The sequence below is a fragment of the Dipodomys spectabilis genome, unplaced genomic scaffold (genome assembly GCF_019054845.1).
Source record: "Dipodomys spectabilis isolate Male_0828 unplaced genomic scaffold, ASM1905484v1 ptg000287l, whole genome shotgun sequence".
NCBI classification, from domain to species: domain Eukaryota; kingdom Metazoa; phylum Chordata; class Mammalia; order Rodentia; family Heteromyidae; genus Dipodomys; species Dipodomys spectabilis.
The window spans coordinates 5,075,947-5,081,860 of NW_024870964.1; positions in this window are offsets into that span (position 1 = coordinate 5,075,947).

The following is a 5,914-nucleotide window of genomic DNA, read 5'->3' on the forward strand; positions in this document are numbered from 1 at the left end:
TAACTGATATTATCTACTTCTATATAAAGCACATAGTAGGTACTTAATGATGCCAACGATTTAATTCAGTGTCACTAATCCACTGTATTAACCACCCGAATACTTCAGTCTCCTCTGAAAAAATACTTACTGTATGATACAAATACATTGTGAATATATTTAGGAACTTATAAATATGCAATAGGCTACAATGTTACAAGTTTTTAATCTCATGGGTGATAGTGGGTTATTTCAAATTTTTACGTTTTTTTCCTATAATGTTCAAGCTTTATATAATTTTATTCATTTGTATGTGTGCCCATACTGGGACTTGAACTCAAGGCTCAGGCAATTATCCCTAACCTTCTTTTGCTTGAGGTCAGGACTCTTATTACTTGAGTCGAAGCTCTACTTCTAGCCTCTGCCCCCCTTTTCTAAAATAGTTTTTTGGAGATAAGAGTTGCATGGACTTTCTACCCCAGCTGGCTTTGAATCACTATCCTCTGATCTCGGCCTCCTGAGTAGCTAGGATTACAGGCGTGAGCCACTACCACCTGGCAATTTTATGTTATTATTTTTTAAACCACAATTAAACAATGCAAAGGATCATTAACCGTACACTCACAGATTTCTGGACTGATAATTACAAACACTTTATTTAGGGCACAGAAACATTGAAGTCCTTAGATATATCTCCAAGCCAGGTGCTGGTGCCTCACACCTGTAATCTTACCTATTTAGGAGGCTGAGATCTGAGGATCACAGTTCAAAGCCAGCCTGAGCAGAAAAGTCTCTGAGACTCTTATCTCCAATTAAGCACCAGAAAACAGAAGTGGCGCTGTGGCTCAAAGTGGTACAGCGTTAGCCTTTAGCTCAGGGGCAGCACCCAGGCCCACAGTTGAAAGCTCCATGATCAACCAAAAAAAAAAAAAATCTCCAAATGATAAGAGGCTAAGGAGTTTAATGGTAGAAACCTCGCTAGCATGAGACCACGTGTCCAATCTCCCAGCTCCCAGCACTAGGGGAAAAAAAAAGTATGTTGCCTTTCCTGAAGAAATCCTCTATATTCAAGGCTGCTAACGAAGTAAAAATATTTTTAGCATGCCAATATAAAAACATCAGCTCTTCAGGGCTGGGAAGGTGGCTCAGTGGTAGAGCGCTTGCCTTGCATGCCTGAGGCCCTGGGTTCGATTCCTCAGCACCACATAAGCAAAAAGAAAAAGGCCGGAAGTGGCACTGTGGCTCAAGTGGTAGAGCGCTAGCCTTGAGCTGAAGAGCTGAGGGACAGTGCCTAGGCCCAGAGTTCAGGCCCCACGACCGGACCCAAAAAAAAGAAAAATAGAAGCCAAGGCCTTGAAGATTCTATAAATCCAAATGTTCAGCCAGGTGATCAAGAGTTAAAAAGAGAGGAAGAGATCTGTCCCAAAGGTGAAAACTGGCTTCCTTTAAAATAAAATAAAATAAAACAAAACACGGGCTGGGAAGGTGGCTCAGTGGTAGAGCACTTGCCTACCATGCATGAAGCCCTGGGTTCAACTCCTCGGTTCCAAATACACAGGAAACGCCAGAAGTGGCACTGTGGCTCAAGTGGTAGACTCTTTTCTCCTATAACCATGCCAAGCTGACATGTTAGCTACTCTGGGGCCTGAGATCTGAGGATCACCGTTAAAAGCTAATCAGGGCATGAAAGTCTGTAAGACTCTTACCTTCAATTAACCACCAAAAAGCCTGAAGGGGAGCCTTGACTCAAGTGGCAGAGTGCTAGCCTTGAGCAAAAAAGTTCAGGGACAGCACCCAGGCCCTGAATTCAAACCACAAGAATGACACCAAAAAATTTTTTTAAGCCAGGCTGGAGGCAGAGCTCAAATGTTAGAGCTCCAGCAGTGAGCAAGGAAATTGAGAGGCTGTGAGTTCAAGCCCCCATTAGAGAAGAAATGATATCCAACTTCTACCTGGTATTATTCACCATTTCTATCTTTTTTGGGGGGAAGGGTCTGGTCGTGGGGCCTGAACTCTGGGCCTGGATGCTGTCCCTCAGCTCTTCAGCTCAAGGCTAGTGCTCTACCACTTGAGCCACAGCACCACTTCGGCTTTTTTCTTTTTGCTTATGTGGCGCTGAGGAATCAACACACGGCCTCAGGCATGCAAGGCAAGTACTCTACCACTGAGCCACCTTCCTAGCCCACCATTTCTATCTTTTCAAGTTGCTATACATTACCACTGTAGGGCCTAGGACCTAACCTAGGAATCTTTTCTTTCATTCTTTGCCAGTTCTGGGGCTTGAACTCAGGGCCTGGACACTGTCCCTGAGCTTCCTTTTGCTCAAGACTTAGCACTCTACCATTTGAGCCAAAGCACCACTTCCAGCTTTTTCTGTTTTATGTGGTGCTGAGGAATCAAACACAGGACTTCATGTATTCTAGGCAAGCACTCTACTACTAAGCCACATTCCCAGCCAAACTTTTTCTTAAACAGTCAGGCCAATAAACTATTTGATATTTTTTAATTACCTAAGAAAAATGAGAATCAATTATACTGAATCAAACTGATTAGTGTCCTCAGTTCTTCACAGTTGAGTCAAGTTTGGTAGACAACTAATTTAACATTTCTCAACTTTTGAAAAAAAAATCTCTACTTAAAATATAGCCATATAGCCCATCATCCTAGCTCCTCAGGTGGCTGAGATCTGAGGATCATGGTTTGAAGCAGCCTGGTCAGAAAAGTCTGTGAGAAGACTCTTATCTCCAATAAATACCAAAAGTCAGAAATGAAGCTGTGGCTTAAGGGGTAGAATACAAGCCTTGAGCCAAAAAAAAAAAAAAGCAGCAGCTCAGGGGTGTGGGTGTGTGTGCACGTGCACACGCACACGTGCACACACGTACATACACACACACAAAGGGGGGCATATCAAAATAAATACACATGATCTACGATAGAGATACAAGTACCAGAGCATTAAGTAAGTAGGTTACCTAACGTCTCCAAAGAAAAAGAAGTGTGAAGAATACTTACAGGGCATACATGTTGGAATCTAAATAGGTATCTGAGGTGTTTTTCAAATTGCATATGTTTTAAGTGAAAAGAAAGTTACTCCCAAGGAAGACTAGAATTAGAAACGGTCACTTCGGGTGTCTGCACCAGTCACTGTGTAAGCTACAATCACTTCTCATTTCTCCTTCAAATATACTTGACCTCTTCAAACAATCTGCATTTCTCTTTAGGAAGTGAGCCCGCTAACACTCAGAAGCCACACACGTGTAGGACACAGGACAAATCACTCCCAGACTGCTGGGAGCGTGGCTGTCTTCAGGCTGAAATGAGTTGACCTCTCCTTTTCCATCCACAAAAAGGGCGCATGGGGACCCGGTGATGCCTGCCGTTTCCCTCCAAAGGCTCTCCTGACCAGGGGTCCTCTCCATGGTCTCTTGGAGCCCCAGGAGGGGGTGCGGGGTGCGGGGCCCGGCGGCCTCCACAGAGAGACGCAGCCCTGATTCGCTGGCCTTTGTCAGGGTGTTTTTTTTCTGCTGACCCACTAAGGAAATTCAGAACATTCGGGAGTAACTGTCAGAAAACAAACCAACCAACCATCCAACCATCCATCCATCCATCCATCCATCCATCCATCCATCCATCCATCCATCCATCCATCCAACCATCCATCCATCCATCCATCCATCCAACCATCCATCCATCCATCCAACCATCCCTCCTGCGGACTTCAGGCTCGTGAGCCTCGGCTGCCCGGATTCTAGTGACCAGGCTCCCACCAAGAAGAGGGAAAGTCGTTAGAAAAATCACCTGGTACCACAGCCCCCTTTCCCTCCCCTCCCCCCCTCATTCCTCCTCCTCCCCCTCCTCTTCCTCCTCCCCCTCCCCACTCTGCCAGAGGCAGCCAGCAACTTCCCCACATTGTCCAGCCTGCCCCGGGAGCTCGGGCCGGAGCTTGCCTCCCTGGCTCCAGGAGCACGGCTTCCCCTGCCGGGCCAGGCGCAGGAAGGGGGGGGAACATCATCATCAACACAACAACATCAACAACAACACAACAACAACAACCACCCACAACACAAAAGCCGCACAAGTTTCCAGCCCTGCGCCATCCCAACCGCCCCCACCCCGGGCCGGGCTTGGTGGGAAGAGATGACACCCGACTTTCCCCGCGGCCCCAGGAGCCCCCCACCCCCGCCCCGCCCGGAGTTGGCGGCCAGGCCCCGTCGCCGCCTCCGCTGCCTCTCTGGGGGCGGACGAGCTCCGGGCGGCCCCGGCTCGGCCCCAAGGGGGCTGGCGGCGCTGCCCGCTCGCCCGCCCGCCCGCCCTGCTCCCCGGCGGCCCTGGACCGCGCGCGGGCGCTGCCGCCCTACGTCCCAGCGGCACGAGGATCGCCACCGGCACTCGCCGGCGGCCCTGGCCCCGGCTCCCACCCTCATGCCGCTGCAGCCCTGCTCCCGAAGTCCGGCCCGTCCCCGCCTCTCACCTCGATCTCGAAGTCCGGCAGGAGGAAGGTGGTGCGGAAGAGCAAGCAGAAGTGCAGGATGGCCGGCACCTCCCACCAGGAGTGGAGCTCGCCCAGCCCCACCGCGCCGCGCTCCTCTGGGTACATCGCCGCGCCAGCACGCGCCCACTCGCTCGCTCTGCGGCTGGCTCCGGCCCTGCGGCGGCGCCTCAGCACCTCAGCGCCTCGCGCTGGCTCCTGCCGCAGCGCCCACAGCTCCGCGTGACCTGCGGCTGAGGCGCCTGGCTCGGCGGGGCCAGGCCATGGTGAACCGCTTCGTGGAGGTCCGGGGTGGGGGGGGTGGGGAGGCGGCTGCGACAGCGGAGGGGCCAAGTCTCCGAAAATTAAAGAACACAAAGCAGCTATTCCCCTATGGTCAAACAAAACAATATTTGAAACAATCCCAAGAATACTAAAGGCAAATTTTAAGTGTTCAGCTTAAGACTTTCACAGTACTTAGTTGAATAATTTGAGTAAATATTTCTTCTGATATAAAAAGAAAAACTGAAACACAGAAAAACATTTTCCATTGCTAAATATCAGTATTATTTTTTAATTAATACATTAGGGAGAAATCATGTATCATAAATTAATTCCTATTTTGATAATTGAAAATCTGTAACAGAATGAGAGAAAATGTCTTCATCTTTACATTAAGGAATCTTTGGATCTCATTTATGTTTTTGTCTTTTTTTTCTTTGACACATTTTAAATGTCCAAGAAATGGAGGAGGTGATTAAGACCTGCCAGGAAGGTCCAGATGAATGTCTGTGTGAAGTAGCAGTCACAAATAGTAACCCAGTGGAAGAAAGAGTGAGATTGATAACAACTTTAACTTGGGCTCAACTCATAAGCTTGAGCTGATGAGGAATAATGGGAACTCTTTAGGGATGAGCACTGAGGAGTTCATTGAGTGTCAAGACATGCTTCTCTATAGTGAGCCTGATGAGATGCATGCTGCATATACAACTGGTGTGTCTCCCGTAGTTGAACAATCCTTCAGATATTCAGAGTATTTTAGTCAAAATTATGTGAGTCCAAATGAGCTGCAGTATTTTGAATTTGGTGGAGAAGGGAAGGTATTAAACTCAGAGACTATATTCTTTAGCCATAATTGGGTCTGTATGGGAGAGACCTCCTATAACCATAGTGAATATAGAGAAGACTATGATAAGTCTGCTCTCCTTGCCCAAGAGATACTTCAAGGAGGGAGGAAAACACCTGAATGTACTTTATGTGGAAAAACATTCTACGTAAGACCTGTAGTCACTACACATCAGAAAATGTACAAAGGAGAGTATCCTTGTACATTTAATGAATGTGAGAAGTCTTTCAATAAGGAAATGCACATTAGAAAACCTGAGAGCAAATATCCACAGAAGTCCGATGAGTATAAGCAATGTACAAACTCTCTCTCTCATAAGTCAGACTTGACTTTCCAACCTC